General features: G+C 42.7%; 1 long non-coding RNA gene and 1 pseudogene across 2 annotated transcripts in view; one reads left to right on the forward strand and one right to left on the reverse strand.

The window, feature by feature from the left end:
* The window catches only part of LOC309658619, a 473127-nt gene that overhangs the window by 273013 nt on the left and 177283 nt on the right, over nt 1-22831 (reverse strand). The gene's annotated exons all lie outside the window — the stretch shown is intronic.
* On the forward strand, nt 13193-14223 carry LOC309658575 (large ribosomal subunit protein uL10 pseudogene; annotated as a pseudogene). The gene has a single exon. The product of its transcript is annotated as a large ribosomal subunit protein uL10 pseudogene (transcript).

Below are 22831 nucleotides of genomic sequence, written 5' to 3' on the forward strand. Positions count from 1 at the left end.
CTTTGTCTTATGCCAAGAATTCCAGTTCTCAAAGTCACCAAGGGTGAAAGAATTAGAAGAGCAGATAATTTCTCATTTTCTTTATCTGAAAATATATACAAATTATACTGACAGGAGTCTCAGGTCAAAATACTTTTGCTAACAATGATTACTAAAAGCAGTTTAAAATTTTTGCAATTACTTTTGTTCTTAGCATGTATCACACTAGAGAACCAACATTACCAGTTGCCAAAAACAGCAAAATGGTCATTTTTCTTTTCGTTTTATTTTACAATTCGTATACAACCCTCTTAGAATAACAGAATAGCAATAAAAATGCTATTGCTATCAATAGGATTACTGAAAGCAATTTAGGATTTTTTTCTTTTTTTTTTTTTTTTTGCAGTTTTCTCTGTTATTAGATATATCCCACAGGGAGGCAGTTTTAAAGTCACTTGAGTTAATTCCTTTTTATGTATTGTGCCACTAACTCAATACATAAATAGGTTCCTTTGTTCCATTTCGTTCTCAGTTTTTATGAGTGGATTTAAAATTGTTTCTCTTATTATAAGTGAGATGGACCATCTTTTCATACGTTTAACGGTGATCTGCATTTCATCTTCTATGAGCTGTCTGCTTATATCCTTTGCCCATTTTTCTATTGGATGGTTAGTATTTTTCTTATTGATCCGTGTCTATTTTTTTATACATTAGGGAACTTTGCTTTTTTTTCTGTAATATGATTTACAAATGTTTTTTCTCATTTTGACTTTTTTTTTTTTTTTTTTTGACTCTATGTATTGTAGATTTTGCCATGGGGAATATTTTTTATGTAGTTAAATTTAACTATTTTTTCATTTATGGTTTATGAGTCCTATGTTATATTTAGAAAGGCCTTTGCCGTTCTGAGATTATGTAAGAAAAATTCACCCAGGGGTTTTCCAGTACTTTTAAGACTTCATTCTTAGTGATTTGGATTTACCCAGATGAAAACTGGGAGACACGAATCCACTCATTTTGCCTCAGCTCCACAGCACTTTGCTGAGAGAAGATTTTGCAATGACTTGGTAACCTATCTTTCTCCCCAGCCGATTTTGAATGTGTAAGAGCAGAAACTTTGATTTCGTGTTTTTATTCCCTCACCTGCCCTGCCCTTTCATCCACTTCAACTCCAGCCCCAAGCTTCACCTAGTGTCTGGCAATTGAGCAGTTCTTACTTCTGCATTTCTTGATGGCTAGAGGTAAGATTCTGCCTGTGCTGAGCTAAGACCTGCCCAGGGAGTGCCTGAAAAGGAGACTGGGAAGTTCTCGGCCAGCCTTCTCATTAAGCTCAGGCCCTTACCAAGTACAAGTGCCCAGTGAGTCATACCAACACACGTAGAGGATGGCATCCTGAGGGAAAGAGAATTATAGTGGAAATAGCCAAGGCTGCTTGGAGACGGAGCTCCTCAGCTGGCACTGCAGACAAACTGCCGGGGCCACAGCAAACAGCAAAGCAATAACAAGCCGGCTTGGTGGGAAGCTGCAGACGTAAATGCAAACTCCCTTCCCGGGCCACGGGCAAACGGCCCCCGCCCCAGGGACAACTGTAGTCTAAACAGCAAGATCCAACCAGCTTACGGTCAGGGAAGCCACCCCTCGCGGGCAGAGGCGCTCCGGGGTGGGGGTGAGGGGTGCTGTCTGGGGACTCTGGGGGAAACCTCCGGATGGCCCCCGGCCCAGGGAGAAGTGGCTCACGTGTCCTCTGCTGAGCACCTGCAATCCGCCGCAGTGTTCTAGGCCCCAGGAGGGCACAGAGAGTTGGCTCTTGGCTCAGGTGAGTCAGGAAGGTAACACATGCACACACACATGTGGTGGAAGGCAGCAGAAAGGAATGCCCCGAGAGGGTCTGGCTTGCTCCAAGGAATGTGGAGAAAGAAGCAGGTGGCATCCGGATGGGAGGACCAGGAAAACTTAGAAGGAGGAAATGGCAGGAGGCCTCCAGCAGCCTGTGAATGTGCTCAGCCTCGGGAGAGGGGAGACCCTGAGGCCACTTCGTGAGGTTATTAGGAAGAAAGCAGGGGGGTGGGGTAGTAGGCAGAATAATGCCCCCCACAAAACATTCATGTCTTAATCCCTGGAATGGGTGAATATGTTACTTTACCTGGCAAAAAAGACTTTGCAGATGTAATTAAGCTCAGGATTTTGAGATGGGGAGATTATCCTGAATTATTTGGGTGGGCCCAGTATAATCACAAATGTCTTTATAAGAGGGAGACAGGAGTGTCTGAGTTAGAGAAGGAGATGTGATGATAGAAGAGAGATGTGATGAGGTGAGAGAGACAGAGACAGAGAGGTTGAGATTTGAAGGTACTCCACTGGTTTTGAAGATGGGGGAAGAAGGCCACAAGCCAAGGAACGTGGGTGGCCTCTAGAAGCTGGAAAAGACACGCAAATGGATTCCCCCCTTGAATTTCCAGAAGGAACGAACTGCTTGACACCTTGATTTTAGGGCTTCCGACCCCTAAAACTGTAAAATAATTCATCTGTGTTGTTTTAAGCCACTAAACTTGTAATTTGTTAACACAGGTAACACTTTGGGAACCTAATTCTTTGTGTCATGCCTTCTGGGAAGCTCCCACGTAGCCTGGCATTCTGGAAGGCTATGTCCCAGTCCCACCCATTGTGGGCTGGGTCATGGGGAGAATGGGTCTGGGAACGAAGGATTGGGACTGTTTGTGAAGCTGCCTGATGCAGCATCTCTCATCTTTGTGCTTCTCATAGAGCACAGTCAGGGTACACGGTATTCACCCTCTAAATAGGTCGGAGCTGGGCAAGAACATCTGAAAACCACTGGGATTTAAAATAGCGATACAATCAAAGTTGCCCTTTAGAAAACTGTGGGCCATCTATCTCGAATCCCATAGTCAGCAAGTATCCGATTTCCCATTAGATGGTATTCAAGTTTTGCCATTTCTGAAAAGAGTTTGGTTCTGTTTAGAATTCCATAGTTGCTTATGGATTAGTTACTTCAGAGATGGATTCCTTCTGTGTGTACATGTGAGAAGTTTTTAAAAGTGATAGGAAAAAAAGGGAAATCATATACAGACAAGCAGAATAAAAGAAAGTTTTCCAAGATGTGATATCAGCACACAAAGGGATAGTTCTTTATTAAGTCACTCATACATTTATTCAGTCAGCATGTTTTTAATAACCATCTACCATGTACCAGATACTACTGTAGTTCCTCAAGATGCAATGATGAGAAAAACAAGCTTGGTCCCTACCCTCATAGAGCTTACTTCGCAGAAGGGAAGAAGTGCAGATACAGAAAACCAGGGAAAGGGGAGAAACGGCATCTTAAACATTCTTTAGATGATAATAAAGGAAGGTTCACTGGACAAAATGCCTCTGAAAGAACTGTGAAGTGGCACAGATTCAGTGTGGAATGAGATGGCATCTTGAATGCCCTTGAATAACTGTTTCTCCATCCACACCAGGGAGTGAGAAGCTGGCCGCTAGTGGACATGACACAAGAAATAGCCAACTGGCAGTAAGGAGTGTGGAGAATCTGCCAGAACTAAAGGGGCGTGGGGTGATGACCAGACTCAGAACAGCCCTCGTGTAACTGGGCATTTGTACTGCTTTCACAGCTTGTAGCAGGCTTCAGAAACATTGTCTCTCTCAATTCCCATGCTTCCATTTTCCAGGATACAAAACCGGCACAGGAAGGTCATTAGGACCATCACTAACAGGTATTATTATAACCTGGAGGCAACATGACTATATTGTCGTTTCTCAGCCTTTTAAACCATAGTCCCTCCTGTGGCAAATATAAAAATCGACTGCCTTTTAAGTATTTGAAACTTCAAAATGTATTAATCATCAGGATTACAAACAAACCAAACCAAATGGTAATTGTAAAAGAAGGTTCTGATTTGATCTGGAAAAGCATTTTTACCTTAATCATGACAGCAGCATGAAGTAGGGGCACACAGCAGGGAAGCAGGCAAGAGGGGGCTACTTAGGTCATGTGAACACGAAGACCACTGTGCTAGTCTTGGAGCCACACGTGCTGTCCCCTGAGATTTTCATCCACCACCCCCCTCACTGTCACCAATGAGATGACCCCAATAAGTGATTACTGACAGCGAGGAAGTTAGACCATTATTTGTCAGTCTGACCTTTCATCCTAAAAAATAATTATTAAATATTCAATCATCATATTTGATGGAAAAATGTCACATTACCTAAATATAAACGATCTCTGAAAACTTCACTAACGGTATGTTCAAGCGTGGCATAAAGGTTAATCGAGTTTATAGTCAGGTTGCCTGACTTCCAAGCCCAATCCCACCTTTTATTAGCTGTGTGTATTAGACAAGCTACCTCACCTCATTGTGTCTCAATTTCCTCGTTTGAAAACTGTGCATAACTATCATTTCTATATCATAGAATTCAGTCATCCATTCATTTACTCATTCAGCATTTACTACATACACACTGGGTGTCAGACACACTGCTAGTTGCTGGGGATACAGTATGTTAACTGTCTGATGTCCTTTTAAATCTTTTAGGAGACATAGGCGGTGTCCACAGTTCCAGAGTTGATCTTATTTTTAAACTACTTAGTTTTACTGGTTTGACATATTTTTGCTGCTTTTTTGGTTTGTTTTTGATAGTACCTTAAAGTACAATAGACTATAAAAAATGTCACACTATAATCCACCCATGGTTGTATTATTTTGTCCTTTCAGAGTCTCAGAAACCACAAAAGATATAGACAAACAAAACAACATGCAACATATAATGCAGAAGATATACTGATAAAGCAACATGCATGCAGACTTACAAACAGAAGTTGACTAAATAATCTCTGGAGTGCCCTATAAATGTTTATGAATAAAGAGAGCCCTTCAGATGGTTTGTGAAGTGTAGCAATACAGCCTTGGCCACTGCATTTTCTTCACAGTGAATCCTAATTCTATAATACGTAACAGCAGCCTGCCATCCAAAGATTGCAGTCACGTGATTGCGGGTGGCTTTCTGTTCCAAGATACCAGTTAAACAGAGCCCAACCTCTGAGCCAGAAATATTTGTTTCTGCTTCTTCTGAACTCCTACCAAAAAGAGAAAAAATCACTCTCAGAAGCTCTGTTCCAGCTCATGAATACCCATGGGATAGACCAGGGGCGTTGAGTATGAACATGCCTCTTAGATCTGCTGGTTACCTGGTCTTCAGGACACATGCCTACCTTGGCCTCTGCCAACATCTCACTCCTGGTGGAGTTTTCCAGGGCATTTGACTGAAAGGTTTTCTTTAGAGTGATGTGAAGACTCTATTAAAGAGAATGGAAATGAAAAAACAGGAAACCATGACCATATGGCAGACATGACAAAGAAGCCACCAAGATGTGGAGAAGTTGACATTACAATCTATGACACTTTTAGAGGAAATCGCTGTTGGATATAATCTGAATTCATGAGATAACTATCACTGATCGGGGTGAAAATAGTATTTATAAAGAATATAAGGCTTTAAACTTTAACATGTAATATTTCAAATTCAAATCAGACTTTAAATATCTCATTAGAATTCTTTTAAACATGAAAAAAATCTTTTAAAGATAGTCTGAATTTTGGCTTAAGTTTAGAGATATTATGGAATGTAGACTACAACTTCTAATTAAATATTTGTGCCAACTTATTAAGGTGGTTCTTTTAAACTTTCCATAAATATTTATAGCACGCCAGAGACTATTTCCACCTTCCCCCCTTTATTAGTATTATGTATACTTGAGAGAGAGTCCATTTTTTACCCTTCACTGCACATATATGCTCATTTTATTGAAATGATCATATAAGCAGAACAATCTAGGTTATCACGAACTAGTCTCTAGCTCTGCCAAGTAACTTTTATTTTCATAAATGAGCCGTACTCTCTCTTTCCTCTGGACCTTTTCATCAGCTCCTCCTTCAATACTAAACATCTTACCCCTCTTACTATGCTAGCTTCTCAACCATCAAGTCCTAGCATAGAGATAACTTCCTCCAGGGAGCCTTCTCTGACTCTCCAAGACTGGGCTGGATCCCCTAGTCTCCCATGTTATCCTGTGCTTCTTCCTATCAAAGTCCATCTAGAAATAGGTTAGAATCAGTGACTTATAGGTCTGTGTCTTCTTTCTAGACCAGTGGTTCTTAAAGTTTTTGGACTCAGGATATTTGGTATTCTTAAAAATTATTAAGGACCCTGAAGAGCTTTTGTAAATGTGGCTATCACTATTGATATTTATTGTATTAGAAATTAGAATTGGGAAATTCTTAAAATATTTTTATCAATTCATTTAAAAATAATGGTAATAAACTTATTACATGTTAACATCTAAGGACATGTTTTTATGAAAATTATATTTTTCAAAACAAAAATTTCAGAGAGAAAATGGCATTGTTATACATTTTTAAATGGCATTGTTATACATTTGTACATGGACTCTGCTATCTGCCTTTGCATACGATATATTGCAATAAATTCTTTTGGGTCGAAGTATATGAGGAGAATCCAGTTTCACACAAATAGTTGGAAAAGGGAAAGATAGTTTTATAACCTTTTCAGGTAATTGTGGATATTCTTCTTTGATTCTATGCTAAAACTCAACAAGTGGTAGATTCTTAAAGTTTACGTTCGATGTGTAATGTGAAAGCAAATCAATGAACTTTCTGTATTTTGTTATATTAAAATCCATTTGGTCTATTCTTCACTTTGAGTGAAATTTTTTATCCATGCGTGATTTCGTAACATACATTTTGGCAATCTGGAAAAGATTGGTTCACTGAATTATACACATCATTCTAATTTGACGAGTTCATTATATAATATTAAAAAATTGTTAGTATCATTCTCATCAAACATATCTTTCATTATTGGGAAGCTGCAAGCTCTAGTTTTCCAAAACTCAAAGTGTCATCTGAAAGCTGAAATTATATTATTGGCAACCAATAATACAGGTTGTTTTCTTGAAGTGATAGGCTCACTTTTCTCACTTTTGACAAAACTTCTGCCAAATACCCAAGTTTGAACACAGTTTATATGTCAATCACCCTTTCAAGTGAAAATTGTGTTCCATTAAAAAAGTGGCTAGTTCAGCTTGTAACTCAAACAATCACACAAGTGTTTTTCCTCTAGACAACTATCATACTTCAACATGCAGCAAAAGTGATTCATGCATAACTCCCATTTCATTACATAGAATATTAAAAAGATATATATTTCAGGTTGAAATTTAATAAAAGTGATCATTTTTCCTGCTATGTTAAGGACATTCTGCAGTGAAAGTGGCAGGAGTGTTTTGTTTGTTTGTTTGTTTGTTTTTGTTTCTTTCTGTGCATGGGGGGTGAATAATACAATGATTACTAGTATGTGTGGTGCCACTGTCTTGATTCATGCTAAGGAACCAGCAGTTTTACTCACCATTACTTTTGCACTATAAGTGAAAATGCCAAAACAGTGGGAAAAAAGCAAATGCCATCTTAGTATGTATTATTAATAAAAATAGCTTTGACCTTGAACATAGCCTGGAAGGATCTTATGGACCCCTAGGGGTTCCCTGGCCATACTTTGAAAGCTCTGACTTAGAATGTGAGTTGTTTTTTTTTTTTTATAAATTTATTTATTTTTATTTATTTATTTTTGGCTGCGTTAGGTCTTCGTTGTTGCATGCGGGCTTTCTCTAGTTGCAGCGAGCGGGGGCTACTCTTTGTTGCGGTGCGCGGGCTTCTCATTGCGGTGGCTTCTCTTGCTGCGGAGCACAGGCTCTAGGTGTGCAGGCTTCAGTAGTTGTGGTTCGTGAGCTCTAGAGTGCAGGCTCAGTAGTTGGGACACACGGACTTAGTTGCTCCACGGCATGTGGGATCTTCCCAGACAAGGGCTCGAACCCGTGTCCCCTGCGTTGGCAGGCAGATTCTTAACCACTGCGCCACCAGGGAAGTCCCGGAATGTGAGTTTCTTGAGAGCAGGAACTGCTATCTCAGTATCTGTGTGTCCCCAAGACCTGCCTAGCACAGTACTTGGCACATAAATAAATATATTCAGTAAAGATTTGCTGAATGAATGAATAACTCAGAAGAGCTTAATTTTCTGTTTGGCTAAACATTTCTCTCCATTTGTACACGGAATGTTCTGAATCTAACTTATCTTTCTTTGATGACTCAGGTTTATCATTGTGAACATTAGCTGAAACACAGTGACAGCTCTTGGGATTTTGTCCCTGTAATAAATAAATATCTACTTCATATAGGCAATTTCACTGGCTGGTTCTTGGTTCTTGGTTTGTTTACCTCCTTCATTGCTGATGAGCTTTCAGCCATTGCTTACTGATGATGATAATGTTATAACCTTGAAGAAATATCTCTAACTCCCTCTTTTTTATGTAGTGTTTAATCTGTAAGTTTATTTTTTATTTATTTATTTTTGGCTGCATTGGGTCTTCGTTGCTGCGCGCAGGCTTTCTGTAGTTGCGGTGAGTGGGGGCTACTCTTCGTTGCGGTGCGCGGGCTTCTCATTGCAGTGGCTTCTCCTGTTGCGGAGCACGGGCTCTAGGCACATGGGCTTCAGTAATTGTGACACGTGGGCTCAGTAGTTGTGGCTCGCAGGCTCTAGAGCGCAGGCTCAGTAGCTGTGGCGCACGGGCCGCGTCATGTGGGATCTTCCCGGACCAGGGCTTGAACCTGTGTTCCCTGCATTAGCAGGCAGTTTCCCAACCACTGTGCCACCAGGGAAGTCCCAATCTGTAAGTTTAGAATGGTAAGTCAACTAGGCCAAAACAGATTCTGAGTTGCCACTTGAATCAAGTGCATGAGCTTTAGTGCATAGATTTTCCAAAATTTATTTGGTTAACCAGAGGCCTCTTTTACTTATTTATTTATCTATTTTAATTTTTTTGTGGTCCTGAGCCAACCCCTGTCTCCCTGAGATTTCAGGATAGCTGAGTTTTGTATAGATAAAGTTTTGCTGTATGTGTGATTGAAAAAAATATCCAAAATACACCAACTTATAATTCAAGGTAAATAAAACCATATGTCTGTTGTTACTGAGATGAAGGTAGATCTTATTTTGAGAACTCTTCAGATTGCCATAATTTAAAAAAATTCAAATTATTGGAATAGGGGAAAAGGAGCTACAATGGGAGTACCAGAAGATCTGCTTAAACAGAATGTGAATTTCACTGCTTGCTTCATCTTTAAAAATTTCGTTTCAAACTTGTGAGCTCAGCTTGTACTGTATTGCTTTATATTTAGTCATATTGTTTTGTAAGGTGGTTACAACTTAATAGCACTTTAAGCTCATTTTAAAATACCACTTTTAAAAGTGACATCAATGCTTTGTGCTAATTCTGTTTTAAAAACTATTTTCAAAGAGGAGGTTGTTATATGAAATGTATCAGGCCTCAAAAATGCGCTCACAGAATACTGACTGTGACTTCTAGATGTATGGATAGCAAACTGCAACAAACGTTTTTTTAGATAAAATAATTTAACAACATTTTCATGGTCAGTGATTACATCACTTCTCACATGTACCTTAGTTAGTCTAGAAATAGAGAAAGCAACTTACCTGTCACACATCTTCCTTTGCAGTGGTAACTCCAGGATATTATGCAAGAAAAGGAAGTTGTCCAGGTTTCAGGTTTGAATGAGGAGAAAAGTTGTGAGTTAAGGCTGTAATTAGCTAGTCTAACAAAGAATCAAAGGCAGCTGGGCTCTAGCCTTTGCTTTTCCCAGGGGAGGGATTCCCCATCACTGGTGAGGGCTCGCCGATTTCCATTTTTCTTGAGCTTTAAGGTCTCTGGGAGGGTGAAGACAGTTGTGAAGGTCCAGCTCTTCGCCTTGAGATCTGCAGTGAACCTGGGCCAACCTGGGGGTGGAGGAGCTGGTAGAGTGGGATGTGCAGCATCGGTGAATTTGGGGGGTCCACGGGGTAAGGCTTCCAGACACATACTGGTAGATTCCATTCTTCTCCAGACATTTGCTATTGTAGGAACATGGCATTAAAAATAAAAATCTTGGTTGCCACCATACTTCCAAAGGTCTGGAGACGTAGCATGTCTTATTTTTAGGCAGCCAATTGCAAACAATTAGCCTGATCAGGAACTCACCCAGGTTCTCCTCTCCTTCCAAGGCTACACCTGTGAGATTAGGGTTTGTCTAAAGACAATCAGTGAACCTCAGGTACGATATTCACCAAGTTCGCAGTGCTCTTAAAGTCAGAGCAAATACTTAAAATCAGCTGAAAGTTGGGTTCTCAAAGGCTTTCATGCCCACTTTCAAGCCTCAAATAGTGGGATTTACCAGGTCATCAAACTGTTAAATTCCTTTTGGGGGAGGATGTGTCTATTGTATCAGAAGAGTCCCCTAAATGTGGGACTGAAAGCTCAAACATGGCCTTCCATTCCTAAAAAAAAATACTCTTCATGGTGGAAACCCAGTGTATAGCGGGCCTGGGTCTGGGCTTCCCTCTTTTGAGAAAATCATACACTACTCTAAACTGCTGGCCTCTCTGCCAGACAACCCCTCTGCTTCAATGCAGTTTCACTGGGCATGGGAAAACACAGCCGTTTACTAAAAATCAAACAGCACAAGAGTGAAAACACATGGCAAACACTGGAAGAGCCAGGATGTGTCTAACATGGATAGATTCCTTCTAGACTCACCTTGACCTAAAAGCCATTCAGGTTTCCAAGGGGTGGGGCACTATTAGCTGGTGTGAAATGCTCAAACCTTGACTTTAATGTAATTTAACATAGCACTTGTTAACAGTTGAGCTTCAATATTCCAAGTCGACTCAACAAAAAGATTTGTTTTACCATGAAAGGGTAATAAAGAGAGTATTTCCTAGACCAGGATCAAGTTCTAGGGGCCCCATCCTGCCTGGCCCCCTGTGAACCAGAAGCAGATGCAAAGTCTCAGGGTACAAATATGAGGTGTCCTGGGTTCTGAAACCCAAATCAAGAAAGCACAAGAGTTTCTACAGTTTCAATACCAAAAGCTCAATTTTTAATAGTAATTGCATCTTAATTTTTACTGAACTCTTACAATGTGCATGGCACTTATGCCAAGTTTATGGGTATTATCTCATTTGAATCTTCAGATATCCCTATAAAAATGGGTGCCACTCATGAACTGAACAAATATTTCTTGGGTGCCCTTATGGAGTTGTTACGTGCAACAGTGAACAGGGTGATAAAGTGCCTGCTCGAGTAGTGCTTACTTTCCAGTGGAGAGGGACAGACTATGAACTAATGGATTCTTCTGACCAGTAAACATTATTGATGACCTACTATGTGCCAAGTGTCCTGCTAAGCACTCAGGATACAGCAGTGACCCAAACAAACAAAAATGTCTGCCTTCACAGAGCTATATTCTAGTGGAGCAAAGACAGACAATAAACTAAAGAAGGAAGTAAATTAAATAGTATGCTCTAAGTGCCAAGAAGAAAAATAAAGCAGGGAAGGGAAATAGGGGAGACATAGGGTGTAATTTTCCATAAGGAGTAAGGTGAGTTCTTACTGAGTGAGTGCAAAATCAGTGTGTAAACAAGTAAACAAGATAATTTCAAAGAGTAGCAAATTTTGTGAAGACCGTAGATCAGAATAAAAAAATGAACTTGAGTTTGGGGGAGAAGCTACTTGAGATTGTCTGGCCAAGGAAGGTATGATTGTGTGGCGAAGGGTGATATTTGAGTGAAGCCTGCAGGGTGAAAAGGAACCAGCCGTGGGAAGAACAGTGGGGAGAGCCTTCTGGAAGGTCTGAGATGGGATTGAGTTCAGGGTGTGTGAGAAACAGAAGAAGGCAGCATAGTGTGTGAGTGATGAACACAGGGGAAGAGGCAGCATGGAGTGCACATGGTATTAACAGCAGGTACAAGCAGGATGCCCGGCAGCCCCCATACCCTATCTGGCCTCCGCAAGTGGGGTTGCCCTGGGGATGTATTGATACGTATGTGCTAAGGAGAATGAGTCCAAGGAAGCTGGAGGAACCACCTTTTGTGTCCCCGTCTCCCTCTGGGCCCCCCTCTGCACTCTCAGAGCTTTCCAAGGACAAGGTTTTTCTATAGACACTGAGTAAACTAGAATCTTTTTTTCCCAGAATGGGGGTTTCAGTTCCCTGTTGTTGGTCATCTCCTTCTGCCTCGCCTCCCTCTACTCTCCGTGAAACACTCTGTGACTCCAAGCTTGTGCTTCGGGGGCGATCTGGCTACTGCCGGCAATTCGGAGTCTTGACTAGAAGAGAGAATTTTCTGCCCTTTTACTTAAATCCCAGCTCCTCCTGGTGACACTAGTTATCTGTAGGGTCCCCACTCTCCCTGAATCAGGAGATGGGATTGGCAGAAGTGCCAGTCCGTAGAAAGGCTGTCAGGTGCAGCTGCCCCAGGAAGGCTGGCCGCCTGCCTCCGTCCCGGCTGACGTACTTCTCCTGGGCACTGGTCATGCCACCCCTTTCACCTTCTTCAGCCTTTGTATCCAGGAGGAGTCCCTGACGTTACTTTGCATCTCTTTCTTCCCAACCTTGAGCCCTTTCTGAAACGACCTCTTTTCTCAACAGTTCCCTGTGAGTCCGTGATTCTGAAGTGAGCCCGTGTCACCCTCCCCTCTGAATCTCCCTTGGGCCCCAATGCACTGGGAATTAAGCCAACTGGCCATGCCAATCAAACATGGCTGCACTGTCAGTTCCTGATCACCCCTTTTCTGAGGGATTCTGCCTCTGCCCATGTTTTTATCCTTATTTCCTTTGGCTTCTGATACAACTTACCCTGACCCTATGCTTACCCAGCTCTAGCTCCACTTTGACAGAGAGAAATGATTCACTTTATTTTACATTGTCTTTCAAATACACTGAAAACCTAATCACAGAAAAGTTCACATTGGTAGAGTGAACAGCAGGGTAAATGTTGCAAGAAGTGTCTCTTTTATGCCCCGGTGGAAAATGTAGTCTTTGAAAGGGAGCAGGTCAGAGGTTACAAACAGAGGCTCTGAGTTCATTCTGGTTCTTGGACCCAACAGCAGAAACGGCCATGGGCAAGTTGCTTAACCTCTCTGTGCCTTAATTTTCTTATCTCTAAAATGGGGTGATGACAGTACTTATTTCAAATGAGCATTGAATGACATTAAAAAACAACCAAGTGGCCCTCCTCTCGCCAGGCGTCCTGGAGTGAGTGACATCGTCTTTAAACCCAGCGTGGCAATCCCTGACGCACCGCAGTGATGCCCAGGGAAGACAGGGTGACCTGGGAGTCCAATTACTTCCTTAAGATCATCCAACTTCTGGATGATTATCCAAAATGCTTCATTGTGGGAGCAGACAATGTGGGCTCCAAGCAGATGCAGCAGATCCGCATGTCTCTCCGAGGGAAGGCCGTGGTACTGATGGGCAAGAATACAATGATGCGCAAGGCCATCCGAGGGCATCTGGAAAACAACCCAGCTTTGGAGAAACTGTTGCCTCACATCCGGGGGAACGTGGGCTTTGTGTTCACCAAGGAGGACCTCACTGAGATCGGGGACATGCTGCTGGCCAATAAGGTGCCAGCTGCCGCCCGTGCTGGTGCCATAGCCCCATGCGAAGTCACTGTGCCTGCCCAGGACACTGGTCTGGGGCCTGAGAAGACCTCCTTCTTCCAGGCTTTAGGCATCACCACTAAAATCTCCAGGGGCACCATTGAAATCCTGAGTGATGTGCAGCTGATTAAGACTGGAGACAAAGTGGGAGCCAGTGAAGCCACGTGCTGAACATGCTGAACATCTCCCCCTTCTCCTTTGGGCTGGTCATCCAGCAGGTGTTTGACAATGGCAGCATCTACAACCCTGAAGTGCTTGACATCACAGAGGAAACTCTGCATTCTCGCTTTCTGGAGGGTGTCCACAATGTTGCCAGCATATGTCTGCAGATTGGTTACCCAACTGTTGCATCTGTACCCCATTCTATCATCAGGGGGTACAAGCGGGTCCTGGCTTTGTCTGTGGAGACTGATTACACCTTCCCACTTTCTGAAAAGGTCAAGGCCTTCTAGGCTGATCCATCTGCATTTGTGGCTGCTGCCACCACTGTTGCTCCTGCTGCTGCCGCCGCAGCCCCAGCCAAGGTTGAAGCAAAGGAAGAGTCGGAGGAGTCGGACGAGGACATGGGATTTGGTCTCTTTGACTCATCACCAAAAAGCAGCCAACTCAGCCAGCTTTACTTGTGAAACAAGGAAATAAAGGCTTACTTCTCTTAAAAAACAAAAACAAAACAAAAAAAAAAAACAAGTGCTTAGCACAGTATCAAGCACATATTAGGTACTCAATAGGTGTCAGCTATAGTTACAGGAAGCGCTGAGAGCATCTCTTCTCTTATCACCTCAGCACCGTCTGCAAGCCTTAGGCAGTAGGGCTTATTTCTCTTCACCTCTTTTTCACTGGACTGGGTACAGTGCCTGATGTGACTGGGTCCCCACTACAGCTTGATGATGGAGTCATCATGGAAGTATGAGTGTAGCTTTAGAGTTTCTCCATCACTTAGCCCAAACTTGGAATTTATTTCTAGACTGTGTATCCCAGCCAGCTGCAGAAGGAGTAAGCAAAGTATACATTTCCAGGCTTCTGTGTTGGTCACAGAGCCTGACCTGTTTGATAAATTTCAAGCTACCTTAGGTTGTTTATGGGTTCTATGTTTGGATCCTTCATTAAACCCAGCACACGTGGTCATTGCTGATTTTCTCCCTGAAATAACCCTTACTTAACTGTGCTCCATTTTTCTATATCCCCATTTTTGACCTTCAATGTTTGTTTTTACTTTCTTCGCATGCTACTAAATAGTACATGAATTCAGTCCAAAGGATTTTCTATTTTTCAGGGACAGTTTGTACCCCAAAGAAAAGCAAAAAGTATCTTTTGCCTCAAGGGTTTATTTGCATTTTAAATAGAACTCGATTTTTTTAGAACATGTTTTTGGCTTGAGCCTATTTATTCCCTTACTTATTGCTAATTTCTCTATGCTCCTGAAAATAACCTAAAAAGCCATTTAAAAGCCTGTCTGCCCGGTCAGTGTATAAGCTTCAGGAGGCTGGGGCATCTGGGAACAGTACCTGGCTGATTCAATTTATATCCATGGAGATTGGTGTATAGTGTGGCCCATAAGAAGCTCTCAAGTGTTTGTTGAATGAATGTGAGGCAATTTTAAAGACTGCTTCTTCTATTAAAAAGAATCCTATACTTGAATATTTTGCATTATTCAGTCTTCTGACAACCCTGTGAACCTGGTGGGCTGCAGTGTGGCTATAGCCTCCATCCTGCTTTGGCCACGAATTTTCTGCCTCACTCTCTAGAGGACCCCTAGTCTCCCTCCATCAGAAAGCAAAGCAGACCTGAGCAGTGGGGATGTGGAAGAGCCCACCCTGGGATCTGGTTCCGGACCTTCCCATTGTGTTCGCTAAAATGTATTCTACAGAGCGCTCATCCCAAAAGATTCTCCAGACAAGGAAGGACTTCAGAGAGCTTATGACCTTGTGCTGGGAAACAGACTGGTGCAGAGCGTCATAAAAGGACCTCAGAGGAAACACAAAGTGGGGCTTCAGAGATGGAAGGAGACACAACCCACTGGGAGGCTGAGAAAAGACTTCACAGATGAGGCAGCCTTCAGAAGAGCTTTGAAAGGGGCAGAGATTTCAAAAGATTGAGAAGGGGGCTTCCTTGATGGCACAGTGGTTAAGAATCCACCTGCCAATGCAGGGGACACGGGTTTGAGCCCTGGTCTGGGAAGATCCCACATGCCACAGAGCAAGTAAGCCCATGGACCACAACTACTGAGCCTGCGCTCAAGAGCCCATGAGCCACAACTACTGAGCCCGTGCACCACAACTACTGAAGCCCGCATGCCTAGAGCCCAGGCTCTGCAACAAGAGAAGTCACGACAATGAGAAGCCCACGCACCGCAACCAAGAGCAGCCCCCGCTCGCTGCAACTAGAGAAAGCCCGTGCGCAACAACGAAGACCCAACACAGCCACAAATAAGAACAACAACAACAAAAAAAGATTGAGAAGGGAGGATATTGATGGCAGGGGGGCATTTGGAAGCAAGAGGCCGCATGTGGCTGAATATAGAGGTCACACTGGGGATGGGAAAAGAGAACCCTGGACCACTTAGCTGCAGCCCTAGCCCAGAAATGCTTGCATGCCACATTGAGACAGTTGGTTGAATTCCATGGACAACGGGCAGCCACTGAAGGTTTTTAAGTAGGAGAGTGAGCCAAGGGGAGCCTTGTTTTAGGAATGATGGGAAACTATGACAGCTATGACCAGGATACGGTAAAATAGATAAACGGGATGCAGAGATGCCAAGTCATATTTCACTTCAGCAGAAGTGTAGGGGAATGGTAAGAAGAGCTTAACATAGGGGAGGGGGACGTGAAGGACAGTGGCTCCCTAGGGCCATGGCCTGTCCCCTACCTGTCTCTCCAGCCCAATATCTCACCACACCTATGCTGATCACAAGTTCCTTTAAACTCCTTGACATGCCATGCTGTCTCTCTTCCCTCCAAACCTGTGCATTTGCTGTCTCTTTTGCCTAAAATGATGATGAAGATGACGATGATGATGATAGCTGATGCTTACATGGTGCTTACTATGTGCCTATCACTGTTCTAAGTGTTTTCTTTTCCAGAAGAACCCCCATTTCCTGGACTAGTGCTATTCCTTCTCTCATCTTCCATTGGGGGCTGGTACCACTATGGAATACTAAATTGAGACTGGGGTTTCCAGCCATGCTAATGTTTTTGAGGCATAGACTTAATTATAAATGAATTTTATTAGAAAGGTAGAAGGTTGATAGTCTGTATTTTTGGGTGTATGTTTCTGTGTCTGCCTATTTTTATAAAAGTTACAACTATACTAAAAATGACCAGGAAATGACCTCACCTTATTGTGAATCCCTAAATGCAATGTTCTTATCTGTTTCATCCCCATTTGTCTGTATCCACAGCATATAAAACAGTTCCTGGCACATAGTAAGAACATAATATATGTTTGTTGAATGCTTGAAAAACTGAATGAGTGAGCAAGTTAATAAATTAGTGAAATTCTACAGACATATGCCATGGTCCCCAAGTCAGCTCCTAACCCTCAACTCTGCCTCTTTCTCTCCTAGTCAAACCCACCAAGACCACAAACACGTACTCACAGTGTGGTCTTTTCCCCTGTGGTCTTCTTTAAGGGTCACAGAGAATACAGCAGGACAGGAGTAGTAACCTCAGGACAACGTTAATGTTACTGCCTCCTGCCCACTCCTGTTTGCTGGCCCAGGATGTAGGGACAGGTGAAAAACTCGACAGGTTGGGCTCTGAGAGTGAGGGTATGGGAGACAGAGAAAGAACAGTGCTCGACACGACTTGTCAACAGTTCTTGTTGATGAAGGTAATTCTAAGATTCTAATTCTCAGACATCTTAACGGAGACTTGAACTCAGGGGACGCAGCCTTTGCTGTCCTGGGTTTTGTGGACAAAGACCTGAAGGCCAGCTGTCCCCTCCATAACCCCAGAGTTTCCGATTTCAAGTTCGTTACCATGTGATGGTGAGAGACGTGAGTTAGCAGGGCTGAAGACGCTTGGTGTTGAAGCAGAGTATGACCGTGTGGGTGAGGGGCTTAGAGACAGAACCAAGGTGGGTGGGAAATAGAAGCTCTTGACTCTTTTATCAACTTCCTGAAAAAACCTGCCAAATAGCGACGTGCATCCTTCCGTGAATATGAAGATTTTAACCCAGAGGGAGCCAGTTTAGCTCATATATTTTCATTTCACTTCCCCAAGTTAGAGTTATGATTACGAGGAAGCTAAAAAGACAACTTCATTCCTAGTGCTGGATGAAGAGAAATATGATATTGATTGACTGGAAGTAAAAGTTTGGGAAAAGGTTAGTGAGTTCAAAGGCATACTTCTTTACATGGGAAAAAAACGTAAGTTTTAACATGGCACTAATTCACTTGATCATTCCAGTAAAATAGAAAATAGCAAATTAATAAATAGTCACTTTCAGAGAAAACCGGTTTGAACATTTTTGATATATACCCTTCCTGTGGGTATGTTTGTGTGTATGTTGCATATAGATTTGTTATTCTGTTTTTGAACAGAATTTTCCATTAAGAATGAAAATTAGCATTTTTCATTTTGAAAATGGAATCGTGTTTATATGCTATTTTGTACCAGAGAGGATATAGACTTTGTGGATCTGAAGCTTATGAAATTTGGGGTCCTCTCTTAAGAAAACATATCAAAATGATGAATACAAATATATGTACAGGGCCTTGGAAGGGGCTGTACACATCAGGGGTCCTGAAGTTTAAGCTCCATTAGCTTTTCAGTAAATCCCCCTCTTCATGCCCTATTTGGTTGGTTGGTTGGTTGGTTGGTTGGTTGGTTGGTTTTGTTCCACACTTGACAATATGTGGTAAACATCCATAAACTCCTTCACTGTCTCATGCCCAGAGTGAGGCCACTGGTAACAGCTCAGTTCAGTAAGCACACATTGAGCACCAAGTGTGTGCCTGGCACGGGAACTACAATGAGAGGAAGTTGGGTGCCTGGCCTCAGCTCTCATCCATAAAGGAGTCATGGCAACAAGGCCTCTTGGCTGAGTCTCTGAATGGCCCGTGCACAATTCAGTTAATTCACAGGCTCCTAAGAGTGAGTCCTGGGAGGAGCACCACTCACCCTGTTCTCAGTTATAACTCAACAGCTCATCCTGGTAATTTATTTCAAGTCAAGATCTCCAAACTGGATTTCAGGAAGATAGGTTCTCCCATCTGCTGTCAGTTCCTGCAGTCACATTGTCTTTTTTCCCCTCCAGCACATGTTCTGAGGGCCTTTGTTCTCCCAGTATGGCTGCTGAAGCATGGTCCTGAGATCTATCAAAAATAGATGCTATGGGGCTTCCCTGGTGGCGCAGTGGTTAAGAATCTGCCTGCCAATGAAGAGGACACGGGTTCGAGCCCTGGTCCGGGAAGATCCCACATGCCGTGGAGCAACTAAGCCCGTGCACCACAACTACAGAGCCTGCGCTCTAGAGCCCGTAAGCCACAACTACTGAGCCCACGTGCCACAACTACTGAAGCCTGTGCACCTAGAGTCCATGCTCTGCAACAAGAGAAGCCACTGCAATGAGAAGCCCACACATCTCAATGAAGAGTAGCCCCCAATCGCCACAGCTAGAGAAAGTCCGTGCGCAGCAATGAAGACCCAACACAGCCAAAAATAAATAAATAAAATAAATAAATTTTTTTAAAAATAGATGTTATTATGTCAGTGACATAAATAACATAGCTCCAAAAGTGGGGAAAATGGATTTGAAAGCTATAATTAAATATAGTTCAAATGTTGTTTAAAGTTAATCACTATAGCTTCAGTTTGAATCTTTAAAGCTCCAAATTAGAAGGCAATTAATCCCTTTCTGCTGTATTTGCAATGCATACCATAAGGCAAAGGGAGTGTTACCCCAGTTAAGTGCAATGGCAGAACAGAGCAGATGTCAAATAATTTCTATTTTAATACTGTAATTATAATGGTTTAAAAGCAAATGTTAGAATAACCCTCATTCAAGCACACATGGATGTTAAGTTTTTATCAAAATTATTTATTAAAGTTTCACTTTCATTTTTTAAAATGCTGTAAAAGTGGGTGAACCCTTCTTAGCAACCACCCAGTGCCTTATGGCGTGCTGCGGAGGATTCGGGAGTCCAAGTTCTCAGGAATCCTCAGCTGACACTATTCAAAAGGAACTGTCTCACGGGCATAATTCAAATTGCTGTGTGATAAGAACTTATCTCATTTTCAAAAAATTTATTTATTTATTATTTATTTGGCTGGGTTGGGTCTTAGTTGCGGCACGCGGGATCTTTGCTGCATCATGAGGGATCTTTCACTGCAGCACACGGGCTCTTCGTTGCGGCGCGCAGGCATCTCTCTGGTTGTGGCGCATGGTCTCCAGAGCGCGCAGTCTCAGTAGTTGCAGTGTGCAGGGTCTCTAGTTGTGGTGTATGGGCTCCAGAGTGCGCGGGCTCAGTAGTCGTGGCACGCAGGCTTAGTTGCCCCGTGGCATGTGGGATCTTCGTTCCCTGAGCAGGGCTTGAACCCACGTCCCCTGCATTGGAAGGAGGACTCTTAACCACTGGACCACCAGGGAAGTCCCGAACTTATTTTTAAATACCTCTAAGTAGGCAGATTTTCAATGCTCTCAGTGACTAGTCCAGATTTTAATGGCCAAAACACAGGAAATTATTGGTCAACATTAGCGGACAGTACAAAAAAAAAATAGTACATTCACTTCGTGGAATACTGTGTGACCATGAAAAAGAGAAGGCTCTTTATGTATTGATATTGAAAGATCTTTAAAATACATTGTAAAATGAAAAAAGAAAAATACCAAGGTGTTGAATACAACAGGTTATTATTATTTGGGGGAAAAGTAGCTAGATATATACGTGTCTTGCTTGTACAGTTGGCCCTCTGTATCTGTGGGTTCCACATCTGTAGAGTCAACTAACAGCAGATTGAAAACACTTGAAAAAAAATTCCAGAAATTTGCAAAAAGCAAAACTTGAATTTGCCGTGCACGGGCAACTATTTACAAAGCATTTACATTGTATTAGGTGTTATAAGCAATCTAAAGGTGATTTAAAGTACACAGGAGGATGTGCGTAGGTTATATGCAAATACTATGCCATTTTGTATAAGGTCCTTGAACACCCATGAATTTTGGTATCCTTGGGGATCCTGGAACCAGTCCCCCATGGATACCGAGGGATGTCCGTCTATGCAGAGAATATCTCTGGAAAGATACACAAGAGAGGAGAAAACCCAATGGCTAAGGCACAGAGAAGTGGGGAACTTTTTGCTGTATACATTTTGGAGTTTTGACCCATGTGACTATATTACCTATTTGAAAGTTAAATTAATTAATCATCACCTACAGAACACCTACATTTCTTACGCTATAATCCATATCTGGTTTCTGGGCTTCAAAGTCAGATGCTTCTCCATGTTTTCTGTGCCTTCACTTAGAAAAACAGACCATGGGGCAGTGTTCCATCTTGATTTCCCCTTACAAATACGATCTTTGAGAGGTTTCTCTCTGATAGCAAAATTATCAGGAAGAGAAATTAGGGTGTGTGGTGTCTTGATCCTTGAAAAGAGGACCTTTGTTTTCTGGATCATTCATTCAGTTTTCCCTGGAGAGGGGAAGAGGGTGACTGCAGGCTTCTCAGGCAGCTACTATAAGGTACTGGCAAGAGAAGTCCAGCCAGATCCCAAATCATCTTTGTGAACTGCCGTCATGATTGGCAGTGTCCCACTGCCCCAGGGATGGCAGGGAGAAGAGCAGCCCTCAGGAAGTTGCTCTGTGACTTCCTCCAGTAGGGGCTGAGGAGTTAACAGGACCTGAACCTGTGAATGTGGCTGGTCAACCCTTCTGGACAGAAATCTTTGTCCTCTGGAGGAGACAGGACAGGAGGACACACAATTGCAGCAGCTTACGTAGCCCTGATGCTAAGCAGAATAGTTCCAAGATGTAAATCTCTACGCTGCAGATGCAAACCACAAACTCTTTTTGAAAAATCTGAGATCTTTAATATTGAAAAGTCCCACCAAAAAAATCAAAACAGGACTGCAACCCTCTGTATTAGTTAAGAAAATGGTCTCCTTGAGAATAAATCGAAGAGCTTTCTAATTGCTCCTATTCTGTTTAGTGGACGTGGCGGTGACATTTTGTTCTCACAGAATCTTATCTGCCTAAAATACATAGCAAAAGATGACAGTGTCGATGGAAAATAAAAGACATTTCTGTTCACCAATAACCGGACAGTGATAAAAATAGGCCCTTAGAAGCCACAGCTAAAATGTGTACTCAAAGTTCTATGCTTTTGGGAGAAAATGGGTTCTCTGGCGGATGTCTGAAAACTCCTCAGCGGTAGTTGTTCTTTCAAGAGGCCCCCTCAGACCTCGGGCTCTTCTAAATGTCCCTTTCTTTCAATGCATCTCAGCATTGCTCAGGAGTTCCATCACGATGCCTTTGTTGGGCAACAAACAAAAAGTCCTGCTCCCTCTTCCCAACACCCCAGCATCAGCTGCTAAGAAGACATCTGACCCCCAGATGTTGACACAAACCTAGAAACTGAAGTTCGAGGCAATTGGTTGTTTGTCATTTCTTTCAGTAAGAGTTTAAGCACCAGCTCTAAAAAGTTGAAGCTGAGAGGGTTGAAGAGCAAGGCAAGGGCCTTGGGGGAGGAAAAGAATGTTAAAGAAGAAAAAGAAAGAAAAGCTCCAATATTCTGCTTCACGTGAACATCAAACCTCCATTTGTAGCCCAGCCACTTCTTGAGCAAATTATCTAATCTCTACACCTCAGACTCCTCATTTGTAAAAGGGAGATAAAAATAATCCACATCACAGGGTAGTTGTGAGTATGAGAGAAGCAATGCCTATAAAACACATAGATACTGCATGGCACGGAGAAAATGCTCAAAAATTGGGAGCTATTATTAACGTGGGGAGGTTGGGGAAGAAGCCAGTGCAAAGTTTCAAGCAGCCTTGCCTTGGGAGCAGCCCAGGTAGATCAGGGACGGGATCACATTTTGCTTTCCCTAGTGCAGGCCTGGAAACCACGTGGCAAAGTCGGCGAGAGCATGGCTGTGCTTCTCCCATCCCGTCCCACCGGCTCTTGGGAAGACTGTCCCCACATGCCGGCCGTAACTCCTGTGCGCGTCCCCGTCACCCCCCATCTAATAACCGGAGCTTCCCTGTTTATCAGCAGCTCCCTGCCACGCTGTCATCCAGGTTATTCCAGACTTGATTTGTAGCCAAC

This window comes from Balaenoptera physalus, assembly GCF_965194825.1.
Source record: "Balaenoptera physalus genome assembly, chromosome: 3".
NCBI lineage: Eukaryota > Metazoa > Chordata > Mammalia > Artiodactyla > Balaenopteridae > Balaenoptera > Balaenoptera physalus.